Below are 17,326 nucleotides of genomic sequence, written 5' to 3'. Positions count from 1 at the left end.
GAAAAGGCGCAATGTTCGCTCACCATGAAAAATGTGTAGTTTTATTTGACAAGTTTAAAAGATTGATGATTTGTCCTACTTAACAATGCTATAGCACACAATATTTGACATACAGCAGGTTTTTAAAGGACCAAAGAGTGGTCTGCTTCTTGTTTTTAAAGGAAAAAATATTGCGATACTGGTTTTGTCTGTGCCCTTATCATCATCTTGAACACAAACCTATGCTATGGATACAAGCGATGAAAGATGAGAAAATGGTTTCGAGAGGCTTCCGTGCCATCCGTTTGTTTGCTGGGATACTTGGCGACAGGCATGCAGGCTCCAGAGAGAGAATGCGTCACAAATGGCACCTTATTCCCTATATTTGAAACAAAGGACAATGTACAACAAAACATTAGTCGCAGAAGTGAAAAGTGATGCGTTGCAGCTGATTTAGCTAACAGCTCATTTACATCTGCAAGTTACATCTGCAGTCAACATTATTCTGACAGTTATATACTTTTGGCCACAGTACTATGGGCCCTATATAGGGAATAGGTTGCCATCTGAGATGCAACCAGAGAGAAGGACAGTTCTGCTGAGTGTTCAGCGGGGTGACTGTGCTAGTCTGCTGTCTGGCCTGGATTCAGGACATTGCCACCCACCAAGGTGATCTCGCGGCCATCAGAGATATCAGAATTCCACATCCTGACCTTCACTCTGGGCTTTCCCTCCTGCCCCTGTCCTACCCCATGCTCTCTGCATCACAAAGTGACCAAGAAAGACAGACTAAAACACTCTTCCCTGGCCTGGCTGTCTAGATACTAAAGCAGAGCATAGCTGTATGACCAGAGAGCACATCAATGAAGACCCCTAGTAGCTAGCTCATCCATCTCTAGGCCTGAACAGATAGATCAGCAGAAAGGCCCTCAAGGTTGGGAATTCTGGATCAGAGAGGCTTTAAAGCAGGGGCCAGTAACAGCTGATATAAGCATTTTGAGTTATACTGGGCTGGAGTTGCTGAATGGCACCAATTTTCTTTTATTTTTCGTTAGCTCTTGAGCTATGACATTTATGTCATCATACTGATTCCGCTCTGTTTTTATTGGTCTTGTGTGTAATTTTGTGAGTAGATCTACTGGCACATTAAATCAACACTGAAAGAGTGGGACCATATACACACTAAAATGAGTGTCAAATTAACACACTGCTTGGTGTAATACCTTGTTAAAATATTTCCCAGAATGCTTTTGAGTGAATCATAGAGTTATCACCCATGACTATTTGTTATTGACAGAGACATGGCTTTTGCATTGCCAGCAGCATAGATCCTGTGTTCCACTGCTGGCTTGCTTCTGAAGCTAAGCAGGGTTGTCCTGGTCAGTCCCTAGATGGGAGACCAGATGCTGCTGGAAGTGATGTTGGAGGGCCAGTAAGAGGCACTCTTTGCTCTGGTCTGAAATAATATCACGATGCCCCAGGGCAGTGATTAAGGACATTGGCCTGTATAGGGTACTGTCTTTTGGATGGGATGTTAAACAGGTGTCTTGACTCTCTATGGTCACTAAAGATCCAATGGCACTTATCGTAAGAGTAGGGATGTTAACTCTGGTGTCCTGGCCCTCATACCATCATGTTCACCTAATCATCCCAATCTTACAATTGGCTCATTCATCCCACGCCCTCTCCCGTGTAACTATTCCTCAGGTTGTTGCTGTAAATTAGAATGTGTTCAGTCAATTTACCTGGTAAAATAAGGGTTAAGTAAAACAAAAAAATAATTGCATTCATCCATTTTCAGTCCTATGGACTTCCCCAAGTGAGATCCTAAGTGAATATGTTATCATAAAAATGTTTATTTTATTTAACACAATGCCATACGCCACGTGTCAAACTCATTCCGTGGAGGGCCGAGTCTCTGCGGGTTTTCGCTCCGGGTTTTCGCTTCCTTGTACTTGATTGATAAATGAAGGTGACTAATTATAAATTATCTCCCCTCACCTGATTGTCTAGGTCTTCATTAAAAGGAAAAAACTAAATCAGCAAACACTAGGCTCTACATTGAATGAGTTTGACACCCCTGCCATACGCATTTCATAAGGTCTTATTTTGAGTGCCTAGTTTTACCCTACAGAGGCCTGAAACAAATTGTATTTTTATTTTACCTTTATGTAACTAGGCAAGTCAGTTAAGAACAAATTCTTATTTTCAATTAACTGCCTTGTTCAGGGGCAGAACGACAGATTTGTACCTTTTCGGCCCGGGGATTCGATCTTGCAACCTTTCGGTTACAAGTCCGCGCTCTAACCGCTAGGCTACCAAAACCACTAATCTAATCACTGTGATACTAAAACCACAGCCATCATTATCATATTCTCCAACATTGTCTATTCCAGGTTGAGTTTTATAATTGTTCAAGAAATATGTTTGTGCATGTAAATTGATTAATAATAATCGTATGCTACGCAAAAATAAATGACAAACATTTTCTAAATCAATCCAATATGTTACTAGGACTTTTTTCACCTATTACTGAAATGGTTGTTCCAGTTTTGATGCTTTAGTTAGTCTCATATCTTAGTCTTCCCAACCATGTAAGTCATTCTGAATGCAGGATGCGGTGATAAAACATTCAAAATATTTGTACAAGCTAAATTCCAATTGGAATTATGAATCACTTTGCAGCCAGCACAATGTGACTTGCAGACCTGATGTGGCCTGTAGACCTTGAGTTCCAGGCCACTGTATTATACCCTTACAAAAAAAGGTTTGATTACAGCTGAGTCTTTGTGGGTAGGTCTCTAAGAGCTTTTGCACACCTGTATTGTATAATATTTTCCCATTATTCTTTTTACACTTTTCAAGCTGGTTGTTGATCATTGCTAGAAATCAATTTTCAAGTCTTGCCATAGATTAAGCCTATTTAAGTCAAAACTGTAACTAGGCCACCCAGGGACATTCAATATCATCTTGGTAAGCAACTCCAGTGTATATTTGGCCTTCTGTTTTAGGTTATTGTCCTGCCTAAAGGCTGAACCAGGTTTTCCTCTAGGATTTTGCATGTGCTTAGCTGTATTCTTTTTATTTTTATCCTAAAAACCACCCTAGTCCTTGCCGATGACAAGCATACTCATAACATTATTCAGCCACCACTATGAAAATATAATGAGTGGTACTCAGTGATATGTTGTGTTGGATTTGCTCCAAACATAACAATTTTTATTCAGGACAAATGTTAGTTTCTTTGCCACATTTTTTGCAATATTACTTAAGTGCATTGTTCTAAACAGGTAGTGGTGTGTATTCATGGTTGCCAAGTGAAGCCAGGCTTCCCCAAATATTTGACCAATAACATTTTTTAAGTTATAAAATCATTTCTCTTTCGTCTCTGAGTTTGAGTTTATTTATTTTAATTTTAATAGGGACAGTGCACATTACTCAACGTTTCAGTAAAAGTGCCGTTTTTAGCCAGCCGGCTAATTCTCAATCGCAGTCTCTGGGCAGGTTATTAGAGAGAATTGGGCCAGTAACCAAAAGGTTGCTAGATCGAATCCCTGAGCTGACAAGGTAAAAATCTGTTGTTCTGCCCCTGAACAAGGTAATTAACCCACTGTTCCTAGGCTGTCATTGTAAATAAGAATTTGTTCTTAACTGACTTGACTAGTTAAATAAAGGTAAAATAAAATAAAAAGACATTGAGACAAGACCGAAAATTGTTTCTTCGGTCCAGAAACACAGCCCCACCAATGCCCCCTTTGTCCCATCTCGGACTTCACATTTTCCAGAAGAAAGCAGTTGGCTGTTTCTGTGGAGTGTTGTGCTCTGAAGCTAAACTGCATGGATTGTAATGTGAAGGGGCTGTTGTTGAGGTGGGCAATCAGTTGTTCTGCTACACACTTTTCAACAACCTTCAACACCACAGGTAGTATACTAATGGGCCTGTAGTTACTCACGTCAGCAAGATCACCCGATTTAAAGATGGCCGTTATTATGGCCAACTTCCAGACCCTTGGAAACAACCCCTGATCAATAGATATGTTGGTGACCTTAGTAATGGGGCCAATGGGTGACTCTTTGTAGTTTTTAAGAACGGAAGAGTCCAGCCCAAACACATCTTTGGCTTTAGAGTTCTTTAGTGAGCTAATTACCTTGTTCACCTCTGACTCAGAAACCTCCCTTATGATGAAGACAGGTTGAGTGTCATTCACTAGCACTGAGCCCAAGAAACCTGTGGAGGGGTTCTGTGTCAGTACCCCTAACAGAGTCAACAAAGTAGGAATTGAAGGCTATTGCTATTTCGACTGCATCCTGTGTTAGATTGTCATTCACCATGATTTCTAGTCTTTTTGCAGTGTTACTATGGTCTTTCCCTGTTAACTTTTTTAGATTCTCCCAGATCAATTTAGAATTTCACTTTGCTTCACCAATTATGTTAATAAAAAAGTCTGCCTTGGCCTGTCTGATTTATTTCATCACCTTATTTGTCAACATGGTAAACCTACGTCTGTCATGGTCTAATTTGGACTTTAGGGCTGTTTTTAGAGCATGATCTTGTTCTTTCATCAGTTTCCAGATTTCTCCATTTAGCCAAGGAAGAGTGCTCCTCTGGCCAGGTTTGGATTAGATTTTCTTTAGGAAGCCATTTATTGTATTCTGGATTGTGGGTAGAAAAACCTATCAGCTTCCACATCTGTATAGGACAATAGATCATTCCAGTTAATTCCCTTAATTGCGTTTTCAAAATAATTTAATTGACTCTTAGGTAATCTGAGTTGATCAGGCTTTCTAACAGTAGAGAGGCGAAACCTGTTCTTAGAAAGTTTTCTGGCTACAAGTGTCAGATTATGATCACATAGCCCAGTAACCATATTGAATGATTTAGTCACTCTCTCTGGTTTATTACTGAACACCAGATCAATCTGTGTTTTAGATCAACAAGTCACCCTGGTAGGCCCTTTAACTAGCTGTGTAAGGTCAAAGGTATTAGTGATCCATTTGAGAGTTTTCCTACAAGACTTGTCTTCATAATTAATGTTAAAATCTCCCATTAAGATGACCACTTTCCCAAAATGACATTCCCTAAGCATGTTATTAAACTTTTCAAACAACACACTTTTTGTAGAAGGTGGTCTATACATTCCAATAAGGGAAAAATACATTTTTATTTTCTCATTTTTTCCCCCCTTTATTTAACCAGGTAGGCAAGTTGAGAACAAGTTCTCATTTACAACTGCGACCTGGCCAAGATAAAGCAAAGCAGTTCGACACATACAACAACACAGAGTTACACATGGAGTAAAACAAACATATAGTCAATAATACAGTACAAGGCAATAAATAGGCCATGATGGTGAAGTAAATACAATATAGTAAGTAAAACACTGGAATGGTAGATTTGCAGTAGATGAATGTGCAAAGTAGAAATACTGAGGTGCAAAGGAGCAAAATAAATGAATAAATACAGTAGTGGAAGAGGGTGGTTGTTTGGGCTATTTATAGATGGGCTATGTACAGGTGCAGTGATCTGTGAGCTGCTCTGACAGCTGGTGCTTAAAGCTAGTGAGGGAGATAAGTGTTTCCAGTTTGAGAGATTTTTGTAGTTCGTTCCAGTCATTGGCAGCAGAGAACTGGAAGGAGAGGTGGCCAAAGGAGGAATTGGCTTTGTGACCAGTGAGATATATATTTGGGGAGACAGTGTAATGTTTAGGCCAATACAGTCTAGTTCATTATCACATAATCACAGAATTTGTTTACATATGTTCTTTAATGTAAATCATCAGACCCCCTCTTCCTTCAATCCTGTCTCCCCTGAAAACATTGTAGCCAGGCACAATCAAGCAGCATATGGAGAGTTTTTATGGAACCATATCTCTGAAAGGCAGAGGAAGTCAAGATTGGAGCCTGTGAGAAGATGTTGAATTTGATCACTTTTTGGAATGTCACTGCAAATGTTCAAGTGCCTTGCGCTTAGCTCGTGGGTCTCAGATGACTTGAGAACATTGAAAAAAGTAAAATGTTCTGTTTTTTCTGACAGCTGGGTTTAGGCCGTTTTGATTAGGGGCAGTTCGTTAGTGCAATTAACTATCCCTTCCACTTGCACTGGATGCGGTGAACTAATTAAAACAACTTGCGTGCCAGAAGCAGAGTCAGGGATCGCGTATAGCAACTTGGATATGTTTGGAGAGTCAAATTACATTTTGGAGCCGGGTGAGTCGAGAGAAACCATGGGACCATAGCACTCGCCATCCACTGCTTTCCACTCCGGTGATTATCGCTGGCTCGGTGATGTTAGGCCCAGGGTTGAGTTGCACATCCCCGGGAAGCAGGAGGGTAGTGGATAGGTAGTTTAACAGTTTCCGATAAATGTTGGATAGGGAGCGAGGTAGACTTGGCCATTATTCAGAACATTATGGTATGCTGTGTACTGTCCGCTCCTGTGTAACGGTGAACCAATGTGTTTGGTGTTGTAATTCTCCGGCAGTATCAAATCAAATTTATTGATATAGCCCTTCTTACATCAACTGATATCTCAAAGTGCTGTACAGAAACCTAGCCTAAAAAGCCAAACAGCAAGCAATGCAGGTGTAGAAGCACAGTGGCTATGAAAAACTCCCTAGAAAGGCCAAAACCTAAGAAGAAACCTAGAGAGGAACCAGGCTATGAGGGGTGGCCAGTCCTCTTCTGGCTGTGCCGGGTGGAGATTATAACAGAACATGGCCAAGATGTTCAAATGTTCATAAATGACCAGCATGGTCAAATAATAATAATCACAGTAGTTGTCGAGGGTGAAAAGTCAGCACCTCAGGAGTAAATATCAGTTGGCTTTTCATAGCCGATCATTAAGAGTATCTCTACCGCTCCTGCTGTCTCTAGAGAGTTGAAAACAGCAGGTCTGGGACAGGTAGCATGTCCGGTGAACAGGTCAGGGTCCCATAGCCGCAGGCAGAACAGTTGAAACTGGAGCAGCAGCACGGCCAGGTAGACTGGGGACAGCAAGGCTCATGCCAGGTAGTCCTGAGGCATGGTCCTAGGGCTCAGGTCCTCCGAGAGAGAGAAAGAAAGAAAGAGAGAATTAGAGAGAGCATACTTAAATTCACACAGGACACCGGATTAGAAAGGAAAAGTACTCCAGATATAACAAACTGACCCTAGCCCCCCAACACAAACTACTGCAGCATAAATACTGGAGGCTGAGACAGGAGGTTTCAGGAGACACTGTGGCCCCATCCGATGATACCCCCGGACATGGCCAAACAGGCAGGATATAACCTCACCCACTTTGCCAAAGCACAGCCCCCACACCACTAGAGGGATATCTTCAACCACCAACTTACCATCCTGAGACAAGGCCGAGTATAGCCCACAAAGATCTCCGCCACGGCACAACCCAAGGGGGGGCGCCAACCCAGACAGGAAGATCACGTCAGTGACTCAACCCACTTAAGTGACGCACCCCTCCTAGGGACGGCATGAAAGAGCGCCAGTGACTCAGCCCCTGTAATAGGGTTAGAGGCAGAGAATCCCAGTGGAGAGAGGGGAACCGGCCAGGCAGAGACAGCAAGGGTGGTTCGTTGCTCCAGAGCCTTTCCGTTCACCTTCACACTCCTGGGCCAGACTACACTCAATCATATGACCCACTGAAGAGATGAGTCTTCAGTAAAGACTTAAAGGTTGAGACCGAGTCTGCGTCTCTCACATGGGTAGGCAGACCATTCCATAAAAATGGAGCTCTATAGGAGAAAGCCCTGCCTCCAGCTGTTTGCTTAGAAATTCTATTAGGAGACAATTAGGACAATTAGGAGGCCTGCGTCTTGTGACCGTAGCGTACGTGTAGGTATGTATGGCAGGACCAAATCGGAAAGATAGGTAGGAGCAAGCCCATGTAATGCTTTGTAGGTTAGCAGTAAAACCTTGAAATCAGCCCTTGCCTTAACAGGAAGCCAGTGTAGGGAGGCTAGCACTGGAGTAATATGATCAAATGTTTTGTATATACTGTAGATTGATTGATTGTGTCATCCCAGCAAGGACGTACTGAGATTATCAGTAAAGCAGCTACGTAACTGATAATCGTCAAATAAAATAATTTTTTATTGATCACATACACATGGTTAGCAGATGTTAATGCGAGTGTAGCGAAATGCTTGTGCTTCTAGTTCCGACCGTGCAGTAATATGTAACAAGTAATCTAACAATTTCACACAACTACCTTATACACACAAGTGTAAAGGAATGATTAAGAATATGTACATATAAATATATGGAAGAGCGATGGCCGAACGGCATAGGCAAGATGCAGTAGATGGTATAGAGTACAGTATATACATATGAGATGAGTAATGTAGGGTATGTAAACATTATATTAAGTGGAATTTATTTATACATTTATTACATCCAATTATTAAAGTGGCTAGAGATTGAGTCTGTATGTTGGCAGAAGCCACTCAATGTTAGTGAAGGCTGTTTAACAGTCTGATGGCCTTTAGATAGAAGCTGTTTTCCAGCTTTTATGCACCTGTACTGACCTCGCCTTCTGGATGATAACGGGATGAACAGGCAGTGGCTCGAGTGGTTATTATCCTTGATGATATTTTTGGCCTTCCTGTGACATCGGGTGGTGTAGGTGCCCTGTAGGGCAGGTAGTTTGCCCTCGGTGATGCGTTGTGCAGATCTCACTACCCTCTGGAGAGCCTGAGCCTTTGCAGTTGTCGTACCAGGGGGTGATACAGCCCGTCAGGATGCTCTCGATTGTGCATCTGTAAAAGTTTGTGAGTGTTTATGGTGACAAATTTCTTCAGCCACCTGATGTTGAAGAGGCCCTGTGGCGCCTTTTTCACCATGCTGTCTGTGTGGGTGGACCATTTCAGTTTGCCCGTGATGTGTACGCCGAGGAACTTCAAACTTTCCACCCTCTCCACAACTGTCACGCCGATGTGGATAGGGGGGTGCTCCCTCTGCTGTTTCCTGAAGTCCACAATCATCTCCTTTGTTTTGTTGATGTTGAGTGTGAGGTTATTTTCATGACACCACACTCCGAGGGCCCTCACCTCCTCCCTGTAGGCCGTCTCATTGTTGGTAATCAAGCCTACCACTGTAGTGTCGTCTGCAAACTTGATGAGTGTGTTTGAGGTGTGCATGGCCACGCAGTCATGGGTGAACAGGGAGTACAGGAGAGGGCTGAGAACGCACCCTTGTGGGGCCCCAGTGTTGAAGATCAGCGGGGTGGAGATGTTGTTTCCTACCCTCACCCCCTGGGGGTGGCCAGTCAGAAAGTCCAGGACCCAGTTGCACAGGGCGGGGTCGAGACCCAGGGTCTTGAGCTTAATGACGGATTTGGAGGGTACTATGATGTTAAATGTTGAGCTGTAATCGATGAACAGCATTCTTACATAGGTCTTCCTCTTGTCCAGATGGGTTAGGGCAGTGTGCAGTGTGATTGCGATTGCGTTGTCTGTGGACCTGTTGGGGCGGTAAGCAACTTGGAGTGGGTCTAGGGTGTCATTTAGGGTGGAGGTGATTTGATCCTTGACTAGTCTCTCAAAGCACTTCATGATGACGGAAGTGAGTGCTATGGGGCGATAGTCGTTTAGCTCAGTTACCTTAGCTTTCTTGGGAACAGGAACAATGGTGGCCCTCTTGAAGCATGTGGGAACAGCAGACTGGTATAGGGATTGATTGAATATGTCCGTAAACACACCAGCCAGCTGGTCTGCGGATGCTCGGAGGACGCGGCTAGGGATGCCGTCTGGGCCGGCTGCCTTGCGAGGGTTAACATGTTTAAATGTTTTACTCACGTTGGCTGCGGTGAAGGAGAGCCCGCAGGTTTTGGTAGCGGGCCGTGTCAGTGGCACTGTATTGCACTCAAAGCGAGCAAAGAAGTTATTTAGTTTGTCTGGGAGCAAGACATCGGTGTCCACGACGGGGCTGGTTTTCTTTTTGTAATCCGTGATTGACTGTGGACCCTGCCACATACCTCTCGTGTCTGATCCGTTGAAATGCGACTACTTTGTCTCTATACTGACGCTTAGCTTGTTTTATTGCCTTGCGGAGGGAATGGCGACACTGTTTGTATTCGGTCATGTTTCCGGTCGCCTTGCCATGATTAAAAGCAGTGGTTCGCGCTTTCAGTTTTGCGCAGATGCAGCCATCAATCCATGGTTTCTGGTTGGGGAAGGTTTTAATAGTCACCGTGGGTTCAACATCACCAATGCACTTGCTAAGAAACTCGCTCACCGAATCAGCGTATACATCAATGTTGTTGTCCTATGCTATCTGGAACATTTCCCAGTCCACGTGATCGAAGCAGTCTTGAAGCGTGGAATCAGATTGGTCAGACTAGCATTGAACAGACCTGAGCACGGGCGTTTGCTGTTTTAGTTTCTGTCTATAGGCTGGGAGCAACAAAATGGAGTCTGAGTTGCAATGTACTGGAGATAAACTTATAATTGCGCTTCTTAAATCTCTGTTTTCATAATTCGCAAGTGGCTGAATCTCACCGGAGAAATCATCCAAGTGAAGTTAGCAGCGACCCCCAGTCTCAGTATGTGTAGCCAAAGTATTTGATGTTGTCTGGAACAAAAGAGTATGACATGTTGCCACCTTGGCATATGCCAGCAAGCATTTGGCCTACCTTGATATACACATTATAAAATAATTAGCCAATCAGACCTTTGGTGGCATGTCTTGTGGGGTATGCATGAGCTGTATGCTAGTAGCTTGAACAGACACCTCTGCATGTCAACACTTCTTACAAAAAAAGTAGTGATGAAATCAATCTCTCCTCCACATACATGTTAGCTCTCCATGTACATTTATGGGCCAGTCTTGCTGCCCTGTTCTGAGCCAATTGTAATTTTCCGAGGTCCCTCTTTTTGGCAACTGACCACACGCCTGAACAGTAGTCCAGGTGCAACAAAACTAGAGCCTGTAGCTGCCTTGTTGATAGTGTTGTTAAAAAAGCAGAGCAACAATTTATTATGGACAGACTTCTCCCCATATTAGCTCCTGTTGTATCAACATGACCATGACAGTTTACTATCCAGGGTTAATCCAAGCAGTTTAATCATGTCAATTTGCTCAATTTCCACATAATTTAATACAATGTTTAGTTCAGGTTTAGGGTTTAGTGAGTGATTTGTCCCAAATACAATGCTTTTAGATTTTGAAATATATGGTACTTATTCCTTGCCACCTATTCTGAAACTTACTCCAGATCTTAAAGTGTTGCAGTGATTTCACTCGCTGTAGTAGCTAATGTGTATAGTGTTGAGTCATCCGCATGCATATATACACTGGCTTTACTCAAGGCCAGTGGCAGGTCATTAGAAAAGATTTTTAAATGTAAGGCGCCTAGACAGCTGCCGTGGGGAATTTCTGATTCTACCTGGATTATGTTGGAGAGGCTTCCATTAAAGAACACCCTCTGTGTTCTGTTAGATGGGTAAGTCTTTATCCAAAATATAGCAGGGGGTGTAAAGCCATAACACACGTTTTTCCATCAGCAGACTATGAGAGATAATGTCAAAAGCCGCACGCACAAGTCCAACAAAACAGCTCACACAATCTTCCTATCATCAATTTCCCTCAGCCAATCATCAGTCATTTATGTAAGTGCCATGCTTGTTGAATGTCATTCCCTATAAGTGTGCTGAAAGTCTGTTGTCAATTTGTTAACAGTAAAATAGCATTGTATCTGGTCAAAAACACATTTTTTCAAAAGTTTACTAAGGGTTGGTAACAGGCTGATTGGTTAGCAATTTGAAACGGTAAAGTGAGCTGTACTATTCTTGGGTAGCGGAATTACTTTTGCTTCCCTACAGGCCTGAGGGCACACACTTTCTAGTAGGCTTAGATTGAAGATATAGGAAATGGGAGTGTCAATATCGTCCGCTATTATCCTCAGTAATTTTCCATTTATTTGGTTATTCCAAAATATAATAGATGTTAAAATGTCAAATAGAATGTAGTTAAACTTCTAAATAATCAATAATTTAAAGAATAATTAATCAATCCAATTTAAATTAATCAAATCAAAAGAAAAACAATTACCCCAGAAAACAAAAAAACAAATGCATTCCAACAAATAACATTTGTCAGTCAGTCAGTCAGTCAGTCAGTCAGTCAGTCAGTCAGTCAGTCATGGTTGGTCTGATGGAGTGGTTCACTGTGTCTTTGTGTTGGGGTAGGGGAAGGTGTGGGGTCTGAGCTGGCAGTTGCTGGATGAAGTTGGCAGTTGTGGTTGATCGGTGCTGTGTCCAGGGTTAGTGCTGTGTCCAGGATTGATGCTGCATTCAGTGTTGGCGCTGGAACTGGGAAAAATTGGGTTGATGTTGGAACCCGGATTGAAAATCATGCTGTACCAGGGCTGGAAAACCAGGGATTGGTGCTGGGTCTAGTGCTAGGACTGTGTGCCTTGGAGTCAAACAGGAACATTGGCTGGTGCTGGGTTTGGGATCTGTAGAGGGAAGGAAAGAACCTGAGGAGCAAGCAGGCACACATGGGAGCCCTAGACCCATATGGTCGTACTTCCCTGTGATCTTTTGTACCTCATCTGGTGGTCTGATGCTGGGACTGGCCAGTGTTTTAATTTAACACTGGTTCCAGTTTGTATATGGTCCCACTCTCTGTGTTGATTTAACCAGTGGTGTAAAATACTTCTACTTGGTCACAATCCCGGATCCGGGAGCAACCTCATCAGTAAAAAAGCTGACTAGCATAGTACAAGTAAATACTAGCATCTAAATATCATGAAATCACAAGTCCAAGACACCAGATGAAAGATACACATCTTGTGAATCCAGCCATCATTTCTGATTTTTAAAATGTTTTACAGGGAAGACACAATATGTATTTCTATTAGCTAACCACGATAGCAAAAGACCCAACTTTTTTTTTTCACAATTTTTTTACTGCATAGGTAGCTATCACAAATTCGACCATATAAAGATATAAATAGTCACTAACCAAGAAACAACTTCATCAGATGACAGTCTTATAACAGATTTATTGTATAGCATATGTTTTGTTAGAAAAATGTGCATATTTCAGGTATAAATCATAGTTTTACATTGCAGCCACCATCACAACTCTCACCAAAGCAGCTAGAATAACTACAGAAACCAACGTGAAATACCTAAATACTCATCATAAAACATTTATGAAAAATACACAGTGTACAGCAAATGAAAGACAAACATCTTGTGAATTCAGCCAATATTTCAGATTTAAGTGTTTTACAGCGAAAACACAATATAGCATTATATTAGCTTACTACAATAGCCTACCATACAGCCCCATTCATTCAACATAACGTTAGCGATAGCGAATAAACCAGCAAAAGATATAAATTTTTTCACTAACCTTCTCAAACTTCATCAGATGACAGTCCTATAACATCATATTACACAATACATATATGGTTTGTTCGAAAATGTGCATATTTAGCGGCACAAATCGTGGTTTTACAATGTGAATAGTAGCCAAACTGCAAACAAAATGTCGGGAGAAATCTTGGAGAGGCACCTAATCTAATCAATAACTAATCATAAACTTGACTAAAAAATACAGGTTGGACAGCAAATTAAAGATACACTAGTTCTTAATGCAACCGCTGTGTTAGATTTTTAAAATTAACGTTACTACGACATACAGCTTACGTTATAGCGAGACCGCGCCGAAATTAATGGCGGAATATTAGTCTAAACATTTTCGACAGAAATACGAATTAACATCATAAATTGTTCCTACTATTTGATGAGCTTCCATCAGAATCTTTTACAAGTTGTCCTTTGTCCAGAATAATCGTTGTTCGGTTGTAGAATGCCGTCTTCATCTGTGGAATTAGCTAACGAAGCTAGCCATGAGGCACATAAGTGGCCAACCCACCATAACGCCAAACAAAGAAAATACCGAAAATCGCATTAAATTGATATAAGCTGATATAACTCGGTTTAAAATAACTACATTATGATGTTTTTAACACATATATCAAATTAAATCAGAGCCGGAGATATCTAACTTAAAAAACTAAAGCTTTTCAGAGCGCAATGGAGAGGTCCTTCTTGCGTCAGGTCAAACCATGAAAAGACCAGTCCTTCCGTTCCAACAGGTCTTGTTCGGCCTCAGATCTAGCTAGACACCCCATTCCAATTCTCACTGCCTACTGACATCTAGGGGAAGGCGTATGCAGTGCATGTCGACCCATAGATTACATGCAAATGAATAAACTGACCCTGGAACAGAGCCCTCGATTTCAGATTTTTCAGTTCCTGACAGGAAGTTTGCTGCAAAATGAGTTCTGTTTTACTCACAGATATAATTCAAACGGTTTTAGAAACTAGAGTGTTTTCTATCCAATAGTAATAATAATATGGATATTGTACGAGCAAGAATTGAGTACGAGGCAGTTTAATATGGGAACGATTTTTTACAAAGTGAAAACAGCGCCCCCCTATTGAGAAAAGGTATTTATTTTTATTGAACCCTTTTTTTACCAGGTAAGTTGACTTAGAACACATTCTCATTTACAGCAACAACCTGGGGAATAGTTACAGGGGAGAGGGGGGATGAATGAGACCATTAGAAGTTACTTTAACATACTATTTAAGTAGTTTTTTGGGGTATCTGTACTTTATTTTACAATTTTTATTTTTGGTGACTTATACTTTTACTTCACTACATTCATAAAGAAAATAAAACCATGTTGTAACGATTCTCGTCTGGTGAAGGAGAAGAGGACCAAAATGCAGCGTGGTAAGTGTTCGTCATATTTTAATTTAAAACTGAACACTACACAAAATAACAACTATGAGAAAACAAAAACAGTTCTGCAAGGTGAACAGACACTACACAGAAAATAAACACCCACAACCAAAATGGGGAAAACAGGCTACCTAAGTATGATTCTCAATCAGAGACAAACGATCGACAGCTGCCTCTGATTGAGAACCATACCAGGCCAAACACAGAAATATAACCACATAGAAAAAAGAACATAGACTACCCACCCCAACTCACGCCCTGACCAACCTAACACAAAGACATAAAAAAGGAACTAAGGTCAGAACGTGACAGTACCCCCCCCCCCCCAAAGGTGCGGACTCCGGCCACAAAACCTTAACCTATAGGGGAGGGTCTGGGTGGGCGTCTGTCCGCGGTGGCGGCTCTGGCGCGGGACGTGGACCCCACTCCACCATAGTCTTTGCCCGCTTAAGTGGTGCATTTGGAGCGGCGACCCTCGCCGCCGACCTCGGACTGGGGACCCTTGCAGCGGGCCCCGAATAGATGGGAGACTCCGGCAGCGCCGTAGTGACGGGCGGCTCCGGCAGCGCCGTAGTGACGGGCGGCTCCGGCAGCGCCGTAGTGACGGGCGGCTCCGGCAGCGCCGTAGTGACGGGCGGCTCCGGCAGCGCCGTAGTGACGGGCGGCTCCGGCAGCGCCGTAGTGACGGGCGGCTCCGGCAGCGCCGTAGTGACGGGCGGCTCCGGCAGCGCCGTAGTGACGGGCGGCTCCGGCAGCGCCGTAGTGACGGGCGGCTCCGGCAGCGCCGTAGTGACGGGCGGCTCCGGCAGCGCCGTAGTGACGGGCGGCTCCGGCAGCGCCGTAGTGACGGGCGGCTCCGGCAGCGCCGTAGTGACGGGCGGCTCCGGCAGCGCCGTAGTGACGGGCGGCTCCGGCTGCTCCCGACTGGAGGGCGGCTCCGGGGGCTCCGGACTGGAGGGCGGCGCCGGGGGCCTCGTGCCATAACTCCTCACAGGAGGCTTCGTACCATGGAGCATCACTGGAGGCTTCGTGCCCTGGATCATCACTGGAGTCTTCGTGCCATGGATCATCACTGGAAGCTTCGTGCCATGGATCATCACTGGAGGCTTCGTGCCATGGATTATCACTGGAGGCTTCTTGCCATGGATCATCACTGGAGGCTTCGTGCCATGGATCATCCCTGGAGGCTTCGTGCCATGGATCATCCCTGGAGGCTTCGTGCCATGGATTATCACTGGAGGCTTCGTGCCATGGATTATCACTGGAATGGAGATACACACAGGAGGCCTGGCTCTGGGAGAAGGCACAGGACTCACCAGGCTGGGGAGACATGCAGGAGGCCTTTTCCTTGGCCGAGGCACCGGATGCACTGGACCGTGGAGGCGCACTGGCGGTCTCGAGCGCAGAGCTAGCACCACTCGTCCTGGCTGGATCCCCCCTGTAGCCCGGCAAGTGCGGGGAGTTGGAACAGGCTGTGCTGGCGAACTGGAGACACCGTGCGTAGGGCTGGTGCAGTATACCCCGGGCCGAGGAGACGCACTGGAGATAAGATGCGCTGAGCCGGCATCATCCCTCCTTGCTCGATGCCCACTCTAGCCCGGCCGATTCGAGGAGCTGCGATGTAGCGCACCGGGCTATGCGTGCGCAATGGGGACACTTTGCGCTTCTCCCCATAACACGGTGCCTGCCCAGTCACTCTCTCGCCACGGTAAGCACGGGGAGTTGGCTCAGGTCTCCTACCTGAGTCCGCCAATCTACCCGTGTGCCTCCCCCCCAAAAAATCTGGGGCTGCCTCTCGTGCCCGTTACCTCGCGCCAATTCCTCGTAGCGTCGCCGCTCCGCTCTAGCTGCCTCCAGCTCCTCTTTCAGACGGCGATACTCCCCCGGCTGTGCCCAGGGTCCTTTGCCGTCCAAAATTTCCTCCCATGTCCAGGAGTCCATGTTCCCACGCTGCTTGGTCCTTTGTTGGTGGGTGTTTCTGTAACGATTCCCGTCTGGTGAAGGAGAAGAGGACCAAAATGCAGCGTGGTAAGTGTTCGTCATATTTTAATTTAAAACTGAACACTACACAAAATAACAACAGTGAGAAAACGAAACAGTTCTGCAAGGTGAACAGACACTACACAGAAAATAAACACCCACAACCAGAATGGGGAAAACAGGCTACCTAAGTATGATTCTCAATCAGAGACAAACGATCGACAACTGCCTCTGATTGAGAACCATACCAGGCCAAACACAGAAATATAACCACATAGAAAAAAGAACATAGACTACCCACCCCAACTCACGCCCTGACCAACCTAACACAAAGACATAAAAAAGGAACTAAGGTCAGAACATGACACATGTACTATTTACTCCATAAATTTACCCTGACACCCAAAAGACTCATTACATTTTGAATGCTTAGCAGGACTGGAAAATGGTCAAATTCATGCACTTCTCAAGAGAACATGCCTGGTCATCCCTACTACTTCTGATCTGGCGGACTCACTAAAGAGCTACGTTTGTAAATTATTTCTGAGTGTTGGAGTGTGCCCCTGGCTATCTGTAAATAAAAATAAAGAAAACAAGGAAATGGTGCCAT

General features: G+C 44.0%; 1 protein-coding gene across 1 annotated transcript in view; it reads left to right on the top strand.

Annotated features, from left to right (window-relative positions):
- The window catches only part of LOC139538915 (low-density lipoprotein receptor-related protein 1B-like), a 555,698-nt gene that overhangs the window by 458,177 nt on the left and 80,195 nt on the right, over positions 1–17,326 (top strand). The window lies entirely within an intron of this gene.

Source organism: Salvelinus alpinus, chromosome 14, assembly GCF_045679555.1.
Source record: "Salvelinus alpinus chromosome 14, SLU_Salpinus.1, whole genome shotgun sequence".
Lineage (NCBI taxonomy): Eukaryota > Metazoa > Chordata > Actinopteri > Salmoniformes > Salmonidae > Salvelinus > Salvelinus alpinus.
This window is presented reverse-complemented; position numbering and strand designations above follow the sequence as displayed.